Source organism: Notamacropus eugenii, chromosome 3 (assembly GCF_028372415.1).
Source record: "Notamacropus eugenii isolate mMacEug1 chromosome 3, mMacEug1.pri_v2, whole genome shotgun sequence".
Classification (NCBI taxonomy): domain Eukaryota; kingdom Metazoa; phylum Chordata; class Mammalia; order Diprotodontia; family Macropodidae; genus Notamacropus; species Notamacropus eugenii.
This window is the reverse complement of record NC_092874.1, coordinates 362104130-362128779: the sequence shown is the minus strand read 5'-3', so window position 1 is coordinate 362128779 and position 24650 is coordinate 362104130. Positions and strand designations below refer to the sequence as shown.

At 37.6% G+C, this 24650-nt stretch overlaps 1 long non-coding RNA gene across 1 annotated transcript in view; it reads right to left on the bottom strand.

Moving 5' to 3' along the window:
* LOC140496930 (uncharacterized) overlaps window positions 1-23703 on the bottom strand; it is a 31053-nt gene extending 7350 nt beyond the window's left edge. Inside the window, exon 1 of the long non-coding RNA XR_011964453.1 lies at window positions 23479-23703. This is a non-coding gene — a long non-coding RNA (uncharacterized lncRNA). The remainder of the gene's footprint in view (window positions 1-23478) is intronic.
* Window positions 23704-24650: the final 947 nt, after the last annotated feature.

Genomic DNA, 24650 nt, shown 5'->3' with positions numbered 1-24650 from the left:
TATGTGTTTAAAAATTTCAAAAACCAGTTTGGAAAATCTGTAATAACCTGAGCCTATTCTGAACTTCTATTCAGATGAAATTTTTTTTACCAAAATGATCTATGGAGGAAGTGACAGTCTTTACCTCAACAGTCCTTCCATCACAGAATGTGTGAAACTGCAAAATGGACTTCAAAATGACTTTCAAAGAAACTAGTCCAACTAGAAAGACTCATCAGTTCAAAAGCATTCAGTTTACCAACTTTGTAAAAGATAAAGATTCTAAAAAACACACAGGAGTTAGTGCCCAAAAGAGACACAGAACTGAAATTCTACTAACTTATTTGAAGGAATTTTTCTTTAATGTCTTCCCCTCACTACAGATTATTTACCCCCTTCAAGAGCAAGCATGACTCAGTGAGGATGAATGAGAAGAGATGGCTTCCAGTATTGGCAAAGCAACATTGGCTCTATGTTCGTATGTTGTTCAATGTATCAATTGATTTTGTTCATTGTTTTCCACTTCTTCTCTTTTATTGTTTAAAATATTTCTATTAAAGTGTGTGTGGATCTCCGCAAGAGAGGAGAGACACTAGAAGAGACTCTGATCTTAAAAACAAAAATTATTAATAATATTTTAAATTAAAATGATATTTCAGTAGTCCAGGCTAGAAGTGAAAGTATCCTCAACCAGAATAAGTAGTGTTCCTGGGAGTAGACAGAAAGGAATAAAAGCCAGAGATAATATAGAGGTAGAAGTGCCAAGATTTGAAAAGTCTGAATGATGCCATAGAGATATAATTGATGAATAGTGATGAGTCAGGAATCATTCTGAATGCAGAAAAATGGACTTCAGGAAGTATACACAAAGAATTAAATGAAGTTTGGTAGAGTAAAAAATTCTGTGGAAGTCATTTTGGATGTGGTGAGGATAAGATTGACTGACTGGAACTGGAATTCGAGAGAAATGGGGTCTTTGTATCTATATAGGTTAGGGAGTTTTCTGTAGAGATATGATCATTCACACAAAGAGAGTTGATGAGATCAGTATTAAAAGCCTGTAGAAAGAGAAGATTACAAGTACAAAAGGTTATAGGACACATCATCTTATTGAAAGAGACATGGAGGGTAATTGCACCTAGAGAAAGGAGAAGTTTATGGTTGGGTAGGCAGGGCCCAGGAAGAGATCAGTATCATGAAATGTGGGGGAGGAGAGAATCTACAATGGAACAGAATCCTATTGTGTCCAAAGTGGTAGAGTGATAAGGGGCTGCAGACTAATAAAAAAGAAGTCATAAGATTTCACAATTGAGAAATTGTTGGGTATTTTTGAAGGCATAAGTTGAAAAAAAATAGGATATAAAGGGTCCTCTGTCACTACATGGCAAGCTCTATCATAAAGTGGTCCTCATCAACATTCTTTGACTAAAGGTAAAAATGGAAATGAAAAAGAAAGAAAGGAAGATGTCGATAACTGATTTCATAACCAAGATCTTAGCAGAAAGCGGACCCAGAAGTCCATTATGCAAGGAACCTAAGAAGACAAAGGAGTAGGACGAGAATTACTTGTTCTACGGAATCTGTAAGAAAAACTGGCAAGCATTTGGTCACAAAGTAGATTTCAAATAGCATCAAACATAATGGAACAAGAGAAGCCTGAAGGGAAACCAAGCCTTAATATGAGAAAGGAACATTCAAGCATCACGTAATGTAGAAAGAAGTTCCATTCTGTGATAAATTTTTAGGATAAGTTCAAAAACAAATAGAGTATTATAGGTGAATGCAAAGAAACAAGATAATTTAAACTATATAACACTATCAGCAAACTTTTACATGAAAAGAATAAATCCTGCTTCCTGCTCTTAGATATGCTCCATGTCCCAACGCTCTGCTTTCTCATGTTCTGTTTCCTCTATCTGGAGTGTTCATCTCTCATATCATGGTCCCCTTTGAAAATGAAGGATGAACACAACAGAAAGAACTGTCTGAATGGGGACCCAGCTAGCTGGGTAACTTGGCTCATCTTCTCTCAACTTCTCCACTTCCTTCTCCTCTACAAAAGAAAGGAAATTTTGATGCCCAGTGAACTTTGGATTTACTGTCTAGATTGATTTCTTTCCTTCCTTCCTACCTCTCCTCCCTCCTTTCTTCCACTCCCTCTCTATTTCTGTCTCTCTCTCTCTGCTCTCTGATGCCCTTAGATTGAAAAACAATGGCTATTTTTGGACCCTCCTGGCTTAGGGTGAATGTCAGTAGTAACTGTTTCTCTTGGAAAAAACAGCCCTGAGGTTCCCGCCCCTCCCAGCTGAATTTATTTGTTTATTTTCTATTTAAGGGGTCATCCCCTGACTACTTTTTAAAGAGGCCTATTTACTGAACGGGCATTGCTTCATTTTCAGTGAGTACCTGAAAAGGCATTAGCCTAAAAGGCCAAAGTCTCCCACTGTATCCTGGGCTGTCTCCACTACTCCTGATGAATATCTGGTCACTGGATCCAGATGGCTGAGGAGGAGAAAGAGAGGCTGATGATCTTGCACAGCTCTCCCTCACTCAAAACAAAGTCAAATGCAAGTCAGGTCATCATTTTTCTGATGTCATGGTCCTCCGAAAACAAAGGACAAACACAACAATCACAATGATCTAAATCAGGAGTTCTTAACCTGGGGTCTGAGGATGTTTTTATGCATTTTTTTAAAAGCAGTACTTACTTGGTCATTGATTGAACCCTCAGGTAGACATAACTAAAATTAATGTAAATGAAAGCAACACTGAAAATTTGCCATTCTCTTATTAATTGTATTGAAAAATTCTAACCTTAGTCTAGAAAACAGAAAATCAAATATGGTTCCCTCCAACTGGTAGAGAGGCTGTAGGCTAATGTTGTATATTCTTTCAGATGTAGTTATGTTTGCAAGTTTTACTGAACTAGTTGGGAAATATTTGTGTATGTATGTGTGTACACATGCATGTATGTATTACAGAGAACTGTTCAATGATGAAAGTATGAATGAATCTGAAAATTACTCCCTTATAAATACATCATATATCAATAAACTTTAACCCCCCCATAATATAATTGATGTGATGAACTTCATGATGTTTACTAGGGTTTCAAATTGTTGTAACAAGGACAGGTGATTTAAGTAATAGTCCTTTTGAAAATAATAGTGAATTCATACATTAATCTTGCCACTTGGAAAGGATATTACTACAATGATTTTAAAAAATAGTTTCCCCCTAATTCAGAATTTGTAGGAACAGAGGTTTGTCATTTTCTCCCTGCAAAAACATTGTTATGTTTTGAGATGCCCACCAAAACTGTCTGCAACTCTGAGTTTGGGACATTGCTTTTTTTCCTTTCTATATCCTCCTCCCTACATCTTACAATTGTCAGGAGTGTGCACACAAATGGGTCCTGAATTTAAATGGGAAAAGTATCCATGAATTGGACTCTCTCACCATTGTACATATGTCTCTGATGTCTTTGAGGAAGGTTTGTCACTTGCATGACCCTTTATCACTTTCTCCATTTATCACTATCTGTATATCTCTTGTAATTCTATACACAAATGGTCCTTTGTGGGTGGCTGTCAAATTAATTGATGCTCTTTTATTCTGGTTTAGTTTTCTATGCTCATAATAATTCACAAAGATATTTATAGAAATTTCTGTTACTTATACTGATTGATTTCAATTCCTGTTATTCTTCTTCTATGTTGATAACCTAGAATTTCTTCAGATAACCTGAACATGTCAGGCCTTTCAAAAAACTCAAGGTTTAGGAATAACAAAGGAATGTTATTAGAAATGTCATTTGAACATAATCTCTCTTTTTGCCTATTCTGCATATATAGTCCATTTGAAATATTTTCAATAAAGAATACTGAGGGCTGACAGCAACATAGGTGAGATACTCTGTCCTTTTCTAACTTTACCAGGATATCATCACTTTTTTTTACTAAAAAGATTCTACCATTCTCAAATCCCACTAGTAGTATTTCTGTGTGCCCAATTTTTCAAACACATTCCAGAACTGAAGAATGATAAAGAATTTTTTTTCTTTTTGGTTCTGTTTTCCTTCTTATACAAGTTTTCCTCTCCTATGGCATAATGCATTTCCTGTAGGAAAAAAAGGATTTTAAGAAAGAAAAATATGTACAATTTAAAAAATTGAAAGCCAAATTTATAAGCTGGGACTACTATGATCTGAGACTACTGTGAACTTCTGTTCTGATGATGGTATTTTTCAAGCAGAAAAGATTTCTGCAGCAGGTAATAATTTTCTCAATAGTCCCTCCAAGGATGAATCTGTACAAATGCAAAACAGACTTTGAATCAAGTTCCAAAAAATTCATTCCAAACAAGAAAGAATCATCGAGTCAAAAGCTTTCAGGTTACTAACATTGTAGAGGGTAACAAATATAAAATCATAGGAGCCAACATACAACAGTACAAATTAACAAACAGAAAGGACATCCTACCAACACATCTGCAGAAATTTTTCTTTAATCTATGGAGCTCAATGCTGATAATTTTACAAAATTTAAAGAGCAACCATGCCTTCAAAAGGGAATAGGGGGAGAGACTCACTGTTTGCAATTCTTTCCAAGGTGGAAGGTACAAGGAGATGTAATACTATTATTATTCAGTTCATTGACTGGTTTTGCTAATTGCTCTTCTCTTTTTCATATCTGTTTTTCTGTCAAATATTAATTCTTGTGAAGTATACAGGGATCTCTGGAAGGTAGGACATTAGTGCTGCCTGGTAATTTTTTGAAAAGCTATTAATAAAAATTTTCTTTTCTTTTCTTTCTTTTTTTTTTTATTTAAAGGAATGAGGTTATCTTTATTTTTTTTTATTTTTTAATGTTTAACAATCACTGCCATACAATTGAGATTTTATCCCCCCCACACCTACCCCCCACTACCCCGCTCCCTCCCCACGACTGCATATAATTCTGTATAGGTTCTACATATACTTTCCTATTGAGTATATTTTCACTATAGTCATGCTATGTAGTCAGACTAAAATAAATGAAAGAAATCATATAACAAATCAAAACATGATATACAAAAACATACACATACACAAACATGATCTGCTACATTTTGCGAATGTCTTCCATATTTCTTTCTCTGAGTGTGGAAGGCATTTTGCCTTGAGAACCACCTTTGGGATTTTTTTTTTTTAAGAAGTTCTTGCGTTATTACGAAATTCCAAGTCTACCAGAAAAAACTCTCACACACTGTGGTCGTTGCTGTGCACAAAGTTCTCCTGGTTCTGCTCCTTTCACTCAGCATCAGGTCATATAAGTCCTTCCAGGCCTCTCTGAAGTCTTCTTGTTCATCATTTCTTATGGCACAATAGTACTCCATTACATTCATATACCATAATTTATTCAGCCATTCCCCAATTGATGGACATCTCCTTGACTTCCAGTTTCTGGCAACTACAAAGAGTGCTGCTATAAACATTTTTGTACATGTGGGACCCTTTCCCATCTTTATGATCTCTTGGGGATACAGTCCTAGTAGCGATATTGCTGGGTCAAAGGGTATGCACATTTTTGTAGCCCTTTGGGCATAGTTCCAAATTGCTCTCCAGAGTGGTTGGATGCACTCGCAGCTCCACCAACAATGAATAGGTGTTCCAACTCTCCCACATCCTCTCCAGCATTTATCATTTTCTTGTTCTGTCATGTTTGCCAATCTTATAGGTGTGATGTGGTACCTCAGAGTTGTTTCGATTTGCATCTCTCTGATCAATAGTGATTTAGAGCATTTTTTCATATGATTATAGATATCTTTAATTTCTTCCTCTGAAAATTGCCTGTTCATATCCTTTGACCATTTATCAATTGGGGAATGACTTGTATGATTATACATTTGAGTCAGTTCTCTATATATTCTAGAAATGAGGCCTTTATCCCCGAGCTTAGCTGTAAAAATTCTTTCCCAATTTGCTACATCCCTCCGGATTTTGGTTGCATTGGGTTTGGTTGTGCAAAAACTTCTCAGTTTAATGTAATCAAAGTTATCCATTTTGCATTTTATAATGCTTTCTATCTCTTCTTTAATAAAAAATTCTTCCCTTCTCCATAAATCTGATAAAAACACTATTCCTTGCTTCTCCAGTTTATTCATGGTATCAATCTTTATACCTAAATCATGTACCCATTTGGACTTTATTCTTGTGTACGGTGTCAGGTATGGGTCTATGCCTAATTTCTGCCACACTGTTATCCAGTTTTCCCAGCAATTTTTGTCAAACAGTGAGTTCTTATCCCAGAAGCTGGGGTCCTTGGGTTTATCAAACAGAAGGTTGCTATATTCCTTGCCTACTGCATCTTGAGTGCCAAGTCTATTCCACTTGTCTACCTCTCTGTTTCTTAGCCAATACCAAGTGGTTTTGATAATTGCTGCTTTATAGTAGAGTTTTAGGTCTGGTAGCGCTAGGCCACCTTCCCAGGCATTTCTTTTCATTAGTCCCTTTGATATTCTGGACCTTTTGTTTTTCCAAATGAATTTTGATATTATTTTATCCAGCTCTAGAAAGTAATTGTCTGATAGTTTAATTGGTATGGCACTAAATAAGTATATTAATTTGGGTAGAATTGTCATTTTTATTATATTAGCACGGCCTATCCATGAGCAACTAATGTTTTTCCACTTACTTAAATCTGACTTTATTTGTGCAAAAAGTGTCTTGTAATTGTGTTCATATAATCCCTGGGTTTGTTTTGGCAGGTAGACTCCCAAGTATTTTATACTGTCTACCCTAACTTTAAATGGGATTTCTCTTTCTATCTCTTGCTGTTGAACTTTGTTGCTAATATATAGGAATGCAGAAGATTTGTGTGGGTTTATTTTGTAACCTGCAACTTTGCCAAAGTTGTTTATTATTTCAAGTAATTTTTTACTTGAATCTCTGGGATTCTCTAGGTAAATCATCATATCATCTGAAAAGAGCGATAACTTAGTTTCTTCTTTGGCTATTCTTATTTCTTGAATATCTTTATCTTGTCTAATTGCTACAGCTAACATTTCTAGTACCATATTGAATAACAGTGGTGATAATGGACAACCTTGTTTCACCCCTGATCTTATTGGGAATGCATCTAGCTTATCTCCATTGCATATAATGCTTGCTGAAGGTTTTAGATAGATACTGCTTATTATTTTATGGGAAGTTCCCTTTATTCCTATGTTCTCCAGTGTTTTTAGTAGGAATGGGTGTTGTATTTTGTCAAAAGCTTTTTCTGCATCTATTGAGATAATCATGTGGTTTTTGTTAGCTTTGTTGTTGATGTGATCGATAATGCTAATAGTTTTCCTAATATTGAACCAGCCCTGTAATCCTGGTATGAATCCTACCTGATCATAATGTATTAATCTTGTGATAAGATGCTGTATTCGTTTTGCTAAAATCTTATTTAAAATTTTTGCATCTATATTCATTAGGGAAATTGGTCTATAATTTTCTTTCTCTGTTTTGTCTCTTCCTGGTTTGGGTATCAAAACCATATTTGTATCATAGAAAGAATTTGGGAGGACTCCTTCTTCCCCAATTTTCAAAAATAGTCTATATAGTATTGGAATTAACTGTTCTTTAAATGTTTGATAGAATTCACTTGTGAATCCATCTGGCCCTGGAGATTTTTTCCTAGGGAGTTCATTGATGGCTTGTTCAATTTCTTTTTCTGAGATGGGGTTGTTTAAGTATTCAACTTCCTCTTCTGTTAATCTGGGCAATTTGTATTTTTTAAAATATTCATCCATCTCGTTTAGATTATCGAATTTGTGGGCATAAAGTTGGGCAAAGTAGTTTCTAATTATTGTTTTAATTTCCTCCTCATTGGAGGTGAGTTCACCCCTTTCATTTTTAATATTAGTAATTTGATTTTCTTCTTTCTTTTTTTAAATCAGATTGACCAAAGGTTTATCAATTTTATTAGTTTTTTCATAAAACCAACTATTGGTTTTATTTATTAATTCAATAGTTTTCTTAATTTCAATTTTATTAATCTCTCCTTTGGTTTTCAGTATTTCTAATTTGGTATTTACTTGGGGATTTTCAATTTGTTCTTTTTCTAGCTTTTTCAACTGCAAGCCCAAGTCATTGATCTCCTCTTTCTGTATTTTATTTATGTAAGCATTCAAAGATATAAAACTTCCCCTAATAACTGCTTTTACAGTATGCCATAAGATTTGGTATGTTGTCTCACTATTGTCATTCTCTTGAATGAAATTGTTGATTGTTTCTATGATTTCTTCTTTAACCCAACCCTTCTTTAGAATTAGATTATTTAGTTTCCAATTGATTTTTGGTTTATCTTTCCATGGCCTTTTATTACATGTAATTTTTAATGCATTATGATCTGAGAAGGATGCATTGATTATCTCTACCTTTCTGCACTGGATTGTGAGATTTTTATGTCCTAGTACATGGTCAATTTTTGTAAATGTTCCATGTACTGCTGAGAAAAAGGTATATTCCTTTCTATTCCCATTTAATTTTCTCCAAAGATGTATCATATCTACCTTATCCAGAGTTTTATTTACCTCCTTAACCTCTTTCTTGTTTATTTTGAGGTTAGATTTATCAAGTTTAGAGAGGGGGACGTTGAGGTCCCCCACTAGTATAGTTTTGCTGTCAATTTCTTGCTTCAACTCCCCCAACCTCTCCTCTAAGAATCTGGATGCTATACCACTTGGAGCATACATGTTTAGTAATGATATTGCTTCATTCTCTATGGTGCCTTTTAGCAGGATATAGTTTCCATCCTTATCCCTTTTGATTAGATCTATTTCTGCTTTTGCTTTGTCTGAGATTAGAATTGCTACTCCTGCCTTTCTTACATGAGCTGAAGCACAATATATTCTGCTCCATCCTTTGACCTTTATCCTACGTGTATCCCCCCGTTTCAAATGTGTTTCTTGTAAGCAGCATATTGTTGGATTATGGCTTTTAATCCATTCTGCTATCTGTCTCCGTTTTATGGGAGAGTTCATTCCATTCACTTTCACAGTTATGATTACAATCTGTGTATTTCCCTCCATCCTCTTTCCCACCATTTGTACTTTTAGCTCTCCTGTCTCCCTTCCCCTCCTCAAGTACAGTCTCAGCTCTGACCTCTTTGGTGTTTGTGTTTTGGTCCTTATCCCCGTAGAAACATTCTATGGTTTTTTCATTTTTCGTCTGCTTTTTCTGATTCATGATGTTGGCTGAGTGTTGTAGCTTCTGGTTCTTTCAGTCAGAAGGTACAGAACTTTGTGTTGAGCTGATGTGTGAAGAAGCTAAAAGCAGGTTTTTGTTTTTTGTTTCCCAGATCAACCCTGGGGTTAGCTTGTTAGGTGTGTGGGAGGAGTGGTCTGGTCACAGGAGATCTCCTCAGCTGACCTGAGGCAAAGGCAAGGTCAGGGGATGGTGATCCCAGCTTCCCTATTGTCTTACCTTTTCCCCTGGAGGGCTGAGGCACACCTAGATGCTAATGTGTGTTCCCACCCCTCCTGGGGCTCTTCTCCTGGCGCTGAGGCTTGCCTGGGTCTCAGTGCGAATTTTCTCTGCCCTGGGTCCTCTGTCCTTCCGGATTGCCTCTGCCACAGTAGGAAGAATCCCCCTTTGCTATTTTTCTAGCCTCTGGTGTTATGAGACTATTTGCCCCCTTCTGCTGTTCCCGCTGATCCAGGATTTTTCTGGGGAAATATTTTATGGTTCTTTCATGGACATCAGTGGGGAGGAGAGAGCATTTACTGATCACTCTGCCATCCTGGCTCCCGGAAGTTCAAGTAGGTGACTTACCAAAGTTTAGTCTTCAGGCTGAAGGTTTCAAGAGCTGCTGCGCTGATATCTGGCGCTCAGTGGCTCTCACCAGGTCGGTTTGGTTGGTCTCCTGCTCCGCTGGTTCCACCCGCTGCTCTCGGGCTTCTCAGGTCCCTTCCGCCCCGCTGCGCTGACCGCATTGCGCTGTGCGCTGGGTGCTCACCCCCGCAGAACAGATCCTTCCCGTGGACCTTCCAGTCTAACCTGGGCTCCGAATCCATCAAAGTCTGTCACCCACTGGATTCCGCACCTCCAAAGTTTGGTCAGATTCTCCTTTCAGAGGTATCCAGAGGAATTTGTCCAGGAGCTTAGGTGAGTCATTGCTTTCCAAATTTTATTTTCTTAAAAGAAACTTTTTTTAATAGTTGAGGTATGAAGAGATAGACCTTTTCCAAAGTACAGAAAGTCATGTTTCCATCAATAGAGAGAGAAGGACAAATTCCCGCAATGCAACGGAGGTAGAAATGACAAGATTTGATAAAGGATATGATGATATACAGCTATAATCAAGGGACAGTGAGGAGTCCAAGATGACTTTGAAAGAGAGTTAGGTGACTGGATAGATGGCTGTGTCCTCATTAGAAAAAGCAAAGTTTCAAGGAGTGACATCTTTTGTGGACAGACAATTTGGATGTATTGAGCTTGAGTTGCATCATGATTGAGCATGTCTACAACTCAAGATAAGGTTGTGCTTTGATCAATAGATTTGGGGGCCTTAAGCAGAGAGAAAATCATTGGCTCAGAGGGTCTGATGAAATCAGCTGTAAAGAGTGTGTAGAGAGAGAGGATTAGGGAAGGCAGTAGGCTAGAGGACCCCCAATCATATTGAGTGGAAGATGGAAGGTCATCCACCCAAGAGAAATGAGAAGTGTACAACTGGGTAGCAGGGATAGCAGGAAGAAAGTAGGGGGAAAGGGATTTCTGTTGTATGTGGAAGGGAACTGTGTCAAAATTGACAGAGAGGCAAGGAAATACCAAGTGTAAGAAAAAGTCGTAAGATTCAACAGTTATAAGAATGTTGTGGATTTTCATGGGGGCAATTTAGAAAACATAGAAATGAAAGGAGCTTACCATTTCATGGCAAAGTATGTCTTAAAGCTGTCATTAAAACTCTTTGATCTTAGGTTGAAAACAGTAGAAAAGAAAAAAAGCTCGAGAGGAACAGGATGTACGTAATAACCAAGACCACACAAGCACAGGAACCCAAAAGTCCATTCCTCAAGCAACCTAAGATCCCAAATGCATGCGAGTAGAATTCCTTGTTCTGGACAAACTGAAAGAAAAACTGCAAAGCAGTTAGGCACAAAGCAGTTTTTGAATAACATTATGCATAATTTAATAGGATCAATTCTGGAGTGCTACCTAGCCTTAATACAAGAAAGGAGTATTCAAAATCCTCGGGTAAAAGAGAAGGAATAGCCTTTATGTGACTGGCATAAGCGAATGTTTTTTTTTGAGAGATTCATAACCAAATAAGGTTTAGAAGAAAATATGGATAAAAAAGATATTTTTCATGAATTAAATCAATAAACTTTGTTTGAACAAAATCAATACAGATAACAAGAGGAAAACTCTCAAGTGGAAAAATTCATTGTTGCAGACATCTGCAGAATTAATTTAAACTGATAAGAATTTGGTCTTTAATATCCTTCTCCTCTCATTCAGTAGGCAACCATCCAATAATATCATTATCCAATGGTCTATGAAAGAAGAATTAAAGATCATCAACAGCCCTATGAAAAATACTCTATATCATGAATAAGAAGGGAAATGTCAATTAAATCAATTGACTTTTCATTTCATCCAAATCAAAACAGGTAAAAATGATAAAACACAGGAAAAGGCATATTGGGAAAGCCAAGAAATGATAGGGTAACAATTTACATGTCATTGGAGAAGCCAAAAAGTATCCAATGGCTGCAGAGAAAACTTTTGGAATTGTGTAAGAAGGTCATTAAAATGATCTTGATCTTTGAATTATTGAACCCACTACTGGGCACATATCTTCCAAGTACATTATAGATGAGAGAAATTTTCCTAGAGGGAAACAAAGTAGATGTCTATTGATCAGAGATTGGCTAAACAAATCATGAAGTGTGAATAAAGTGTGATATTATGTTCAAAGAGTCAAGATGCATTTATTCAACTTTTCTTTTGTGTCAGTCACTGTGTTGAAGTCTGGGGATAGATAGTTAAAACCATATATCCCTGCCCTGAAGGAATTTCAATTGGAAAACAACACACCCAATGTTATACCTAGTAAGTAGATATAAAGAGTCGACATTGCAAATAATCTCAGAAGAAAGGCATCAACTACAAATGGGATATGGATGGGAATAGTTGAATAACAAAAGGCTCTTTCAGAAGACAGAATTTAAATCTTGTAGTATGTGAAAGCCAGGAGGAGGAGGTGGAGAGACAGAAGATTCTAGAAAGAGAGAAGAGAAACTGAGATAGTACAGAGTTGGGACCTGGGAGTGGTCTCTGAACAAAAGCAGGAAGGCCCAGTTTGCTGGATCTTAGATTACTTGGAGAAAAATGAAAGTTAAGAAGACTGGACAGGTTGGAAAGGGGTCAGGTGCTGAAAGACTCTAAGAGAAAAAAGTTCTTTATTCTCCACAACCTACATAAGGGGTGCTGTCCATCTGCTCTGAGTTTTTGGCATAAATGGAGGCAATCCGTTAGCCCATTTGTTGAGAGACAGCATGCCTCTTTTAAGACAATTGATTTAAGTAGGCTCATGGAATGACTTCAGTTAACTCTTCTTGTTTTCAATCTGTATATCACTCTATTTCCAGTTTTTATGAGATTGCATATGAAGAGGCCCTGAATAAATCTTTGTCAGATTTAAATGGGTAAAGTGCCCATGAATTGGATGCTCTCACTATGGCACATATGTTTTTTTATTTCCTTGAGAAATGTGTGTTTTCTCTTCAAAAATGGTCTTTATGGCAAGCTTGTGCTTTTCCAATTCAATTTCTCTGAAAAACAACAACCCCACAGGGTGACATTTTAAAAGGGGAGAGTTGTGACTTGGGTATAAAGAGTCCTTGTCTTCTATCCCAAGTTTCCCAGACATATAGTCAAATGAATCAGGTATTTGGGATTCCATCCATTGATCTCTCTCTAATACAGACAGTATCTTCTCAGTCACATGCTTCTCAGCAAATGCTTGTGTCACATTTAACATTTTGTCCATTCCTCACTATCAGCATAACATTAATCTTTTAATCCTGAACAAGAATGCTGCCTTGTGGGGTGTTACTAAATTAAGACATTCACTTTCATTTTTATTATGTTTTGTGATTAAGCTAGTTCTCAGAGAAGGTTCTAGAAATTTCCCTTTCTCTCATACAGATCTATTTTAATTCCTGATATTCTTCTTCTTTGTTGACAACCTAGAATGTCCCTTTGTGAGTGGTTGTCAAATTAATGTATGCTCTTTTATTATGGCTTTGTTTTCTAAGCTCACAATAACTCACAAATATATTTCCAGAATTTTTCTGTTACTTATACTGATCTATTTCAATTCCTGTTATTCTTCTTCTGTAGTGATAATCTAGAATTTATACAGATAATCTTACCTTGTCACTCACATCAGGTATCTCCAGGTTTTGGAGTAATAAAAGACTACTATGAGAATTTTTATTTGAACATAAATTCTCTTTTCACCATTTTGCAAGATATATGCCACTAATTACAGGCCCAGTAAAAGGATGACAGGTACATAGATGATAACTCAACAAATACATTGCAACAAATGAAAGCATTATGGTAATTCACATAAAGAGAAAATTTTGAAGTGATATATGAAAATGGTAAAATTCAAGAATAGCCAGTAACTTTCTCTCATTGCAGTCAGTGGGGAACCAAATGAACACATTTTGCCAATTCACCTAAAGAAAAAACTCTGAAGTGATTAATTTTTTTCCCACTGAAGTCAATGGGGAACCAAAATATTGCATTTTCCCAATATGTAAGTATTCTTTGAACGGAGGTTTTTCCTGAAAGTTTTTACAATCTTTAAATTTTCTCCCATTGCAGTCAATTGAAGTGATTTATGAAAAGGGTAAATCCCTAGAGACCTTATGTATAGTAATGAACAAAATTCGAGGATTGCCAGTAACTTTGGAGAAAATTGAAACCTTACGTTTCTCAATGGCTCCATTGGTCCATACAAAAGATTACTTTGAATGTGACACAAAAGACTCATTGAATACAAAGAGGTTATTACACATGCAGCATTGTCCACCTCTACTCTCTTCATCTACACCATCCGTTTGACCCTTCTATCTTTTTCTTGGCAGTTTTCACAATCTTTAATTTTTCTCCCATTGAAGTCAATTGGGAACAAAGATAATGCATTTTGCCAATTCAAATAAAGAGAAAATTCTGAAGTGATTTATGAAAAGGGTAAACATCCAGAGACCTTATCTATAGCAATTAACACAATTCAAGGATTTCCAGGAACTTTGGGGGAATTTGCAACCTTACTTTTCTCAATTGCTCCATTGAACAACATGGAAGATTTCTTTGAATGTAAGTCAACAAATACATTGAATACAAAGAAGAGGCTACATCCACAGCATGGAATACCTCCATTATATTCTTCTACATCATTGATTTGAGTTTCATACCTTTTTCCTGGATGTGTTCCCAGACATTATTTTTTCTCTCATTGAAGTCAATGAGAATCAAGTGAACACATTTTGCCAATTTAAATAGAGAAAACTCTGAAGTAATTTATGAAAAGAGTAAACCTCCACAGACCTTATCTATAGCAATGAACACAAATCAAGGATTGCCAGTAACTTTGGAGACATGTGCAATCTTATCTTTCTCAATTGCTCCTTTGACCAATATGGAAGATTTCTTTGAATGTAACTCAACAAATACACAGAATACAAAGAAGCTGCTACATAAATAGCATTGGATCATGGTACCCTCTTCATGGACACCATGAGTTTCATTATCCTACTTATTTCCTGGATGTTTTCTCAATATTTAATGTTTCTCCCATTGAAGTCAATGGGAATTCAAATAAACACATTTTGGCAATTAACCTAAAGAGAAAACTCTGAAGTAATCTATGTGAAGGGTACACCTGCAGACATCTTATTGACAGCAGCGAACACAATACAACGATGGCCAGTAAATTTGGAAATATTTGGAAACTTAACTTTCTCAAGTGCTCTACTAGTCAATAAGGAAGATTTATTTCAATGTAACTCAACAAATACATTGAATACAAAGAAGATGCTACTTACGTAGTATTATATTCCAGTACTATTTTCATGGACATCATGAGTTTCATTCTCCTACATATTTCCTGGAAGTTTTCTCAATATTTAATGTTTCTCACACTGAAGTCAATGTTAGATCAAATAAACACATTTTAGCAATTAACCTAAAGAAAAAACTCTGAAGTAATATATGTAAAGTGTAAACCTCAAGATAACTGGTCTAGAGCAATGAACACAAAACAGGGATAGGCAGGACTTTGAGAGATATTTGCAAACAACTTTCTCAACTGCTCTATTGGCCAATATGGAAGAGTTTTTTTTAATATAACTCAACCAATACTTTGAATACAACGAAGCTGCTACTTACACACATTGTTTCCTTGTGCTCTATCAATGATATCATGAGTTTGACTCTCCTACATATTTACTGGATGATTTCTCAGTATGTAATGTTTCTTTCATTAATGTCAGTGGAAATCCAAATAAACACATTTTGGAAATTCACCTGAAGAGAAAACTCTGAAGTGATATATGTAAAAGATAAACATTGAGTCACATTATCTACTGCAATGAATTCAACACAGAGGAGTAAGAGCCTGAGTGTAGGGGGAAATAAACAACAAAGACTGAAATTATCAAAAATCTCAGGAGGAAGAAAGTTCGTTTAAAGACACTTAAATATCGAGAGATAAAACAACTGGAGAGACATTAAAAATAGAAAGGAAAATGTCCTCCAGATCAAACAAAAGAATTCAGGCATCTATGAACAATACTGCAAGACCCAGGAAAATGAATCAATACCTGCTGATACAGAGAACACTGTGGATTTTGAGAAGAACATGGAACCACAAATACATTGTTCCAGAATATGTAAAAAAAAGTGCAGAGAGCAAAATGTCTCAAACTTATCAAAACAAGGTGAAGGAAAAAGAGAGGATCAGGGTTCTACTGGATTACTTGGCTGAGAGGGGGAAAAAGAAGAGCTAACTAGATAAAAGCAAACAAGAAAAAGGAATTAATAAAATCAAAATTCCCAAAATAGGGAAAGTGATAACAAACAGAAGGGGAAGTTGAAGGATGAGGGGAAGAAAGCAAGAAGGAACATGGTTGCTTTAAAATAGTTTAAGCTATAATAATGGAAGAGATTGAATGCTACATTTACAGGGAAAGAGGGAAAAATATTAGTTTGAAAAAAATATTATGGACAAATGGAGATTAGAAATCATCTCATAAGTCGAATAACTTTTAATGTGAATGGATTAAAAATCCAACAAGAGTGATGGATTGGATAAGGGAAAAAGAAAACCTCACAATCTGTTGCTTATAAAAAGCATACTTTAAGAATAAATGCATTCACCAAATAAAAATGAAGGGCTGGGAAAAAGTTTACCATACATCGAGTCAATTCAATATAACGAAATCTACAATCATGCTATCAGACAAAATACAAACAAATATTCAAAACAGAAAATGAGATAAACAAGGAAACTACTTTATCCTCAAGGGAACCACAGACAATAAATCAATTCAAAATTATATGCTCCAAATACTTTAGCATCTAAAATCATAAAAGAACTATTAACTGAGCTACGAGAAGACGTACAAAGTAACACAATAGTGGCAGGAAATGTCAGTGTCCCTCTCTCCCTTTTGGTTAAGTCTAACAGAAATTAATTAACAAAGAGGAAAATATAGACCTGAACAAATTGTTGAAATTACTGGAGCTAAGATATAGGATTGCACCATCTAAAGAAGACCATGGCATCAGAGAAATGATGACATGGCTTGCACTTGACTTTGTTTTGAGTGAGGGAGTGTTGTGCAAGGTCACCAACCTTGCTTCTCCTCCTGAGCCATCTGAATCCAGTGACCAGATGTTCATCAGGACGACTGGAGGTGGCCCAGGATTCAATGGGAGACCTTGGCCTCTTTAGGCCAAGATCTGTTCAGGTACTCACTGAGGGTGAGGTAGCATACCCCCTTTAATGAGGCAAAGAAAAATAACTGTTTCCGGCTGGGAGGGAAACAGCAACAGTTACAACTGATAATCATTCTTAAGCCTGGAGGGTCTGGAAAAAAGCCCTTAAGTGGAGCTTGGGCAGGGCCCTTAGTGTTGTCCAATCTAGGGGTTTTAGAGTGCAGCAGGTTTAAGGTTTGGGGAAGGGAAGAGGGAATGGGAGAAAAGGAACTAAAGAGACAGTTTCTAAAGGGACTGCAAAGGAATATATGTATATGTAATTATACATTTATTCACATATACACTATATCTCAGCCCTACATGGAACCACCCAAGTGTTAGCACAGAACTGTTGAAAACAAATGTAAAAAGGGAGAAATAGGATATATGTCAATATATTTCTAAACATAAAAATATTTATATACAAACATATACATTTATATAAATAATGAGTGGGTCAAAGAAGAAATCATAGAAACAATAAAATGACAAAGATTTTAACAACATACCAAAATTTCTAGGAATTGGTTAAAGCAATCCTTAGAGGAACAATCACATCCCTAAAAATCTTCTTTATCAAAAAAGAAAAGGAGAGGACTGACAAATTCATATGTTTAAAAGAATTAGAAAGCCAACAAATAAGCAAACCTAAAATAAGCAAGAGCAGCTATTAAAACTTAGATGAGAAATAAACTGAAAAAACCTATAGAAAAGATAAATAAAACTGAAAGCTATTTTTAAGACATAAAATGGACAAAACTTTAGCCAATCTGATTAAGAGGGCAGAAAAACAAATTAGTAAAATATGAAAGAAACAAGGCAAAATCACAACAAAACCAGAATAGAGATGACCAGAACATATTTCTATGTTAAATGCTTACAAAAATGAGAACACACGAAAAAATAGAGATCAAAGATGTATCAAAAATATGTCAAATATCCAAACTGACAGAGAACTAGATAGCGATCTCAGAAAAGTAAATAGATGTAGCTGTAAAGAAAGTTCCCTCCCCACCCCCCAAAAAACACCAACCTCCCAGTCCTGATGGATTTCCAGAAAAATTTTACCTAACTTTGAAGGAACAATTAGTGCCATACTACAAAAATCCTCCTCAAAGAATCAAAACTACCTACCTTAGGCCAAAAGCCAACACAATACACAACAAAGAAGAACTCTCTCTCTCTCTTTCTCTCTCTCTCTCTCTCTCTTTCTCTCTCTCTCTCTCTCTCTCTCTCTCTCTCTCTCTCTCTCTCTCTCTCTCTCTCTCTCTCTCTCTCTCTCTCTCTCACACACACACACACACACACACACACAGACACACTTAAAAAAACGGATATACTTTTTCCACATTTCTATTAGACACACTATCAAAAATGTTAACAGCTGCATTGAGACAGGAAACATAAGAAGCAATAATATCAATAGGTGAAATTATTATTTGAAGATGATGACAATATATCCAGAAAATCCAACTATCTCATAACGAAAAAGCCAAGAAAAAGGTTCAACAAAGTTGCAGCTACGAGAGTAACTGACAAAAATCATCAACATTATTACCAACTGGTAGAGTTCTTTGACTTCTTTCTCCAGGCCAGAGCTTCCTCAGGTCTAAAATGAGATGCTTCCATTAGAAAGCTCTGAAGCCCCAGAACCCTGAGCCTTGCCTCACGTAAGTGATGGGCCTGGAAGGGCAAGGCATCCAAGAACCCAGATGTCAGCCTGGAATCAGTTACTCTTTCTAATCATCAATAAACACTGAATAAGCACTGTGATGGACACTGTGGGAATTATAAACCTCCCAGGGTTCAAGTCCCATAAATTCCCACCTTCTAGAGCAGAGGCTCCCACATTATTTGGTCTACTACCTCTTTTACAAAAAAAAAAAAAAAAATTACTCAGTCACTCCCTGGAAATCTACTTTCTTGAGCCCTTTAACAGTTTTTTATAAAATTTGCATTATTTCAAAAAAAATGTAAATTTTTTAAATGATGCATCTTAAATTTAATAATTAATTGCTACTTTGTGGAGTTTTCCTGCACTGAAATTTTGATGATGCAGTATCGCATCATGTAACTGTACAATATCATGTTGTAAACAAGTCATTACTTACACGCACATATTCCTGCTGAGACATGCTGGACTTCCTGACATGCTCACCCACTAACACTTGCTTGTTAAGACCTGTCAGCAGACTTGACCACTGATCAGTTATAACTTGCTTTTTGTGTGTTTATTTGCAAAATAACAATCACTATAACTTTAAGTGTTATACAACAGCTGAAACACTTAGCAGTAATTTTTTAAAATTTTATTTTCTTCTTTTCTTATGCTTCCACCACCTCCTTATTTTTATTCAAAGTCCACTCCAGTTGCACTCGAGGCCCTTATTGCCACCTCCTGGATTGCTCCATTCCCACCAGGGGGCGATATCACCCAGTTTGGGAATCTATATTCTAGAGGAAGTCATTTCCCCAATCCCTCTTAATTTTAGTGCCTTCCCTCTGTTAGTCGTTTCCTGTTTATCCCATATATACCTTGTCTGTATGTATTTGCTTGTTTTCTCCCCCATTAGCAGGCTGTCAGCTCTTTGAGGGTAGGTACTGCTTTTTGTCTCTTTTTGCATCCCCAGAGTTTAACACAGTGCCTGACACATGGCAGGCATTTAATAAACGTTCACTGATTGACTGAAATTTTAGAAAAGGAAGTTTAGTGTCTAGAGAGCGGGGCCAGACAGACAAATAATTATAAAAATCCATGATAAGCAAATAAGAAGTACAAACAATGCTCAAGTTCAAGGGGGCATGAAGAAAGGAGGATAAAGGGACAGGGTTCAGGAAACATTTCTTGGAAGGGATAAGTCCTTACCCATCAAAGTCCTTGATACTAGAAGTCATTTAATATCAGAAATTCAAATGGTTTCCTCCATCAGCACAAGATTGAAAAAGATACCATGGGCCATTCCGTGAAGCCTCCCCCATGGGAGCTCTCCTTTGACTAGGTAGCTCCAGCACAGTTTTGGGCAGAGGTACTTGAGTCAAGTTTCAAGACTCCAATGCGAAGGAAGGGAGGCAGTAAGAATACAGAACACAAGCCAAGGAGGTGGAGCACACGCTCTGGGCAGGGAGACGACCCCTGTGGCTTAAAGACAGAAGCTGGTGAAGATCTGTGAAAGAAGGCTGAAAAAGCATTAAGATGCCAAACCATCGAGTCTGGACTCCCAGGACAAGCTCTGAACTTCACTCAGCAGGGAAGTGGAGGAACCAAACCAAGTCCATGTTTGTGAACAGGAGTTACATATTCCTGTAAAGCTTTGTTCAGGTAATCAGGGAAATACCAGAAAAATGTACTGGTAAAGCTTGTATCTAGTAACCTTCGATTTTTGTCAGAAGTAAAGACCTCGTTGCTCAAGCTTATGTACCTTAACTAGCTCTTCATTGCTGAAAGCTTATCTTTCAGCGTCCTTATACCTACTGAAGGGCCTTGGATCTGTTACACAACTTCGTGCCTTTCTAATAAATCGATTTAACTCAGATTGTTGCTGTCATTCAGGTCTGTCTAACTCTTCATGACCACATGGACCGTAAGTGTCCATGAAGTTTTCCTGGAGAGACACTGGAGTGGTTTGCCATCGCTTTCTCCAGTGGATCCTTTTCTTGGCAAACAGGTGAAGTGACTTGTGTAGAGTCACAAAGCTAGGAAGGGTCCAAGACCCACTAAGCCACCAGCTGCCTCCTGAATTCTATTTCCTCAGTCTCAATTTCACTCATGACATCAAGCCAGCCAGGAAGTTGAGACAGGGACCCAAGACCCCAAGACCGCCTCTCCAAAGAACTTCTTAGAGCACTCTGGTCAATTTTTCACTGAGGGGATTCTCCACGATGGACTGCCCCAGAAGTGGGACTACCCCCCTCAACCTCAATTCTTCCAAGCTCAAGGTAAACCCCAATATTGTTGGCCAAGTCCCTTAAGGGAATAAGGGGACCTAGTAGTAACACACTGAAAGGAGCCCCCTAGAAAAATTTCTCTTATTTTGGGACCAGAGGAAACTCCTAGTTCAACTGGGAATAACAAAGAAGTTATGTTATCAAGCTGTGTGAAATCTAATCTAAAAACTGCAAGTGATTCAGCTAATTACTCTGGTCTTAACCGCAACTTTTTGTTATTATATCTTAAGGAAACTGACCTTGGCTGCTGGACACCCCTCCCCCATCCCGTTTTGCTGGGATACCCTGTCTAAAGGGTTATATCCTCTGTTTCTTAAAGGGCCCTCTCCAACTTGTCCTGCTCTCCCTCTTTAATTTATCTTCCCATACCTTCCTAGTCTCCTTCTACTACAGTAGGACGTTGAATTTCTTTTGAACAAGATGAACTGGTTGTGAGTATCTTTCTTCTCCAACAAAGACTTATACATGATATTACCCAGTTGGGAAACATCTTCCATCCTGGAGATCATATTCACATCAAGAATGTCCAGTAGAATTCAACCCACTTGGGAAGGTCCATTCCAAGCATTGCTGATCACCCCAACTGCAATCAAGACTGGAGAAAAAGACTCTTGGATACACTGTGCCCATGTAAACCTGCTCCTTATTGTTCCATGTGAGTGCCACACATCTACGGATGTTCTCATTTGTCTCTTTTACTGTGATCTGCTGTTTTCTTTTCCCCAGTTAACTCTGCACATGAGAACTCTAGATCAAAAACCCTTAAGAGTAACTGTGGGAATGAAACATCACTAACTATGGAGAAGCGGATACTTTTTACTCTACCATTTGCTTCCTACTTCACAATCACACTTACCATGTTTTCAACCTTTCCCATGTCCTCAATGTTGTTTAGTTCTGAGGCTATTACCAGTTGCTCTTTCCACTTAGTTCCACTCCTTGTGGGAAGACTGGAAAAGCCTTAACACTATCAGTAAGATTCATGGTGAAGCAGGATATGCTTCATATCATCTTAAAGCCACTGGGCCCCAGGGATGCTGGATATGCCACCATATTCATCAAGGTGAACCTGATGCTTGGGTGGCTTCCCCTGTTACTCCAATGATGCCCCATGAGCAGATAAGACAACTCCAAAGGGTCGAACTGGAGTCTTTGTACCTCTGATGTTGGCTTTATGTCATTTATATGATCCTAATAGGATCACTTTCCTACATTTATTATGATAATTTAACCACAAAACTTAATGAAACTACAGTTCTCCACAAAACTAGAACAATCGCATTACCATTAGATACCCCCTTTTCCAAATTTTACTTTCTGTATTGTTAGAAATAACTCCCAATAACTGAACTTCTGGACTAAGTGCACACAATAGTCTTTGCCAAACATCGAAAATGGAAACCTTTATCTGTGCCAGAACCACTTTTCGCAACAAAATCGATAAGGTAGATTAACAAACCTAAATATCTCAATTTTGCTAATCTTACTTAGGATGGTTCCAGTTTTGCTGGTTATGACAAAAATTTTGAAATGAAGATTTCCTCCCTCTCCAAATTTCATGTGGGGGTTCAGAATTCCTGGTCTGCTTCACATCTACAGGGGAGAAGCTTATACCACTCTTCCTCCAAGCTAGCTTGAGACATGTAGACTTACTTATTTCTCCCATTCTACAGGACTGGGGGAAACATTTCACCAGCAGTTTAGGAGCATGGTAGCATAAGTGACAAAGGCAAGGAAGGAAGGGTATATACGTCAGAAACTCTGGAAGAGGACACGGTCTAGGCTTGACATCCCTCCGGTCCATTATTCTGTACTTCAGGGTTGCTGTCTCAGAGTAGGCAGCCAGCAATTCCTCCCTTGTGACAGAAGTTGGCCCAAGCCCCAAGTCAGTCCATCCCCCCCTCTCCCTCCGAACTGAGGTAGACTCTTTAGCATAAATGACCTTACAGAACCATATGGTCTTGAACTGTCTCACAGTTTGCCAAGGAGGGGCCTGTGCTGTGATCAGCCTTATTTTTCCTACATTAACCAATCAGGAGAGATTGTAACATCTCTGTAAAGTCCATCAGGTACTATGAGAAATCCACTGAGATGCAGGTTCCTCACGGTGGGCCTCCTCCACAAGGAGCAGGCCTACTGGCTACCATAAGCAGATGAGTTCTTCTTACCTATCCCTCACAATTGTCTTCTGGCTTTGGGTTACATGTTTTCTCTGATCAGAATCACTGTAAATCAGAGTTCTAGTTCTCCTCGTATGGAGAGATAGATTGACAGATATTCTATATGTTTGCTTCTCAGGACTTTAACATCACTCGCCACTCTAAAATTCATTTCAGGCTCTTAGTATCCCTGCCATGGACACTAGCCCAACTTTCAGGGATTCCCTCCTCTCTCCTCTCCCGCTCTCTAAAAGCCAATAATAACTGAAACTGGTAGTGAACTTAAGACTTGCAGAAAAGGAATTGTAATTGGCATAGATTAGCTGATGAACAAGATGAATATCAATGGTTTCGAAAGAAAGCTACACGTACCTACTTGCCCACAATGGCTTTTAGGTTCCCCAATAAAGATGATAGACAGCACGGCAAAACCACTCCTCCAAAAGACACCAGAAAGGAAACCACCTGACTCAACTCTTGTCTCTTCTCTACTTCTCTCCTCTCTCCACCACATCAGAAGGCAACTGTCACAGTCTGCCTCAGCATCGTGTCTCTTAGCAACCTCATCATTCTGTTATCATGGCATGATGGAACCACCACAACAGTCCTCCACCATGCCAGCTGAAGACCCCAGCCTAGTAAGGGCAATGCCTTGTCTTGGCTCTGGGTTCTGGAGCTCAAGAAGGGCAGAAGGCAGACCTGGACGTGGTGGCCTCCTGGACTTTCATCTTCTCATCTTCTCAGGGCCCCTGACGTCCATCCCTCAGGACTCACACACGGGAATAAGGAGTCACTTGACAGTTGCCTTTCTGAACCTACCAAAAGATGCCCAGTTGACTTGGGTTTTACTGGCTCCTCTCCTCTCCAGTCCCAAATCCTTAAACCTTAAACCTACTGCACTCTGAAACCAGGACTCCAAAGGACCCCTGCCTAAGGGCTCCTAGCTGTAGCCTGATTATCGGTAGTAACTGTTGCTGGTTCCCACCCAGCCTGATGTCTTTCTTTTTCTTGACTTCCTTAAAGTGGTCATGTGCGGGCTACCTCTTAAACAGGCCTATTCAATGTATGGGTGTTGCGTCACCCTAAGTCAGTACCTCCAAAGACCTTGGCCTAAAAGGGTCCAAGGCCTCCCCACTGTAACCTGGGTCATCTCCAGTCATCTTAAGGAATATTACTGGATTCAGATGGCTCTGGAGGAGAAGTGAGGCTGGTGACCTACAAAGCCCTCCCTCACACAAAACAAAGTCAAGTACAAGTCATGTCATCATTTCTTTGATGGCATGGTATTCTTTGGCAATGAAGGATGAACACATCCTATATACATATATATATATGTACATGTATATATGGATAGATATGGATAGATAGATATAGATAGATATAGATTAGATATATAGATATATATAGATATATCTACATACACACATATATACGCATATGTGTTATACACACACGTATGTGTATATATACACATACACACATATACATATATGTATATATACACATATACATACATATATGTGTACACATACATATATACGTAT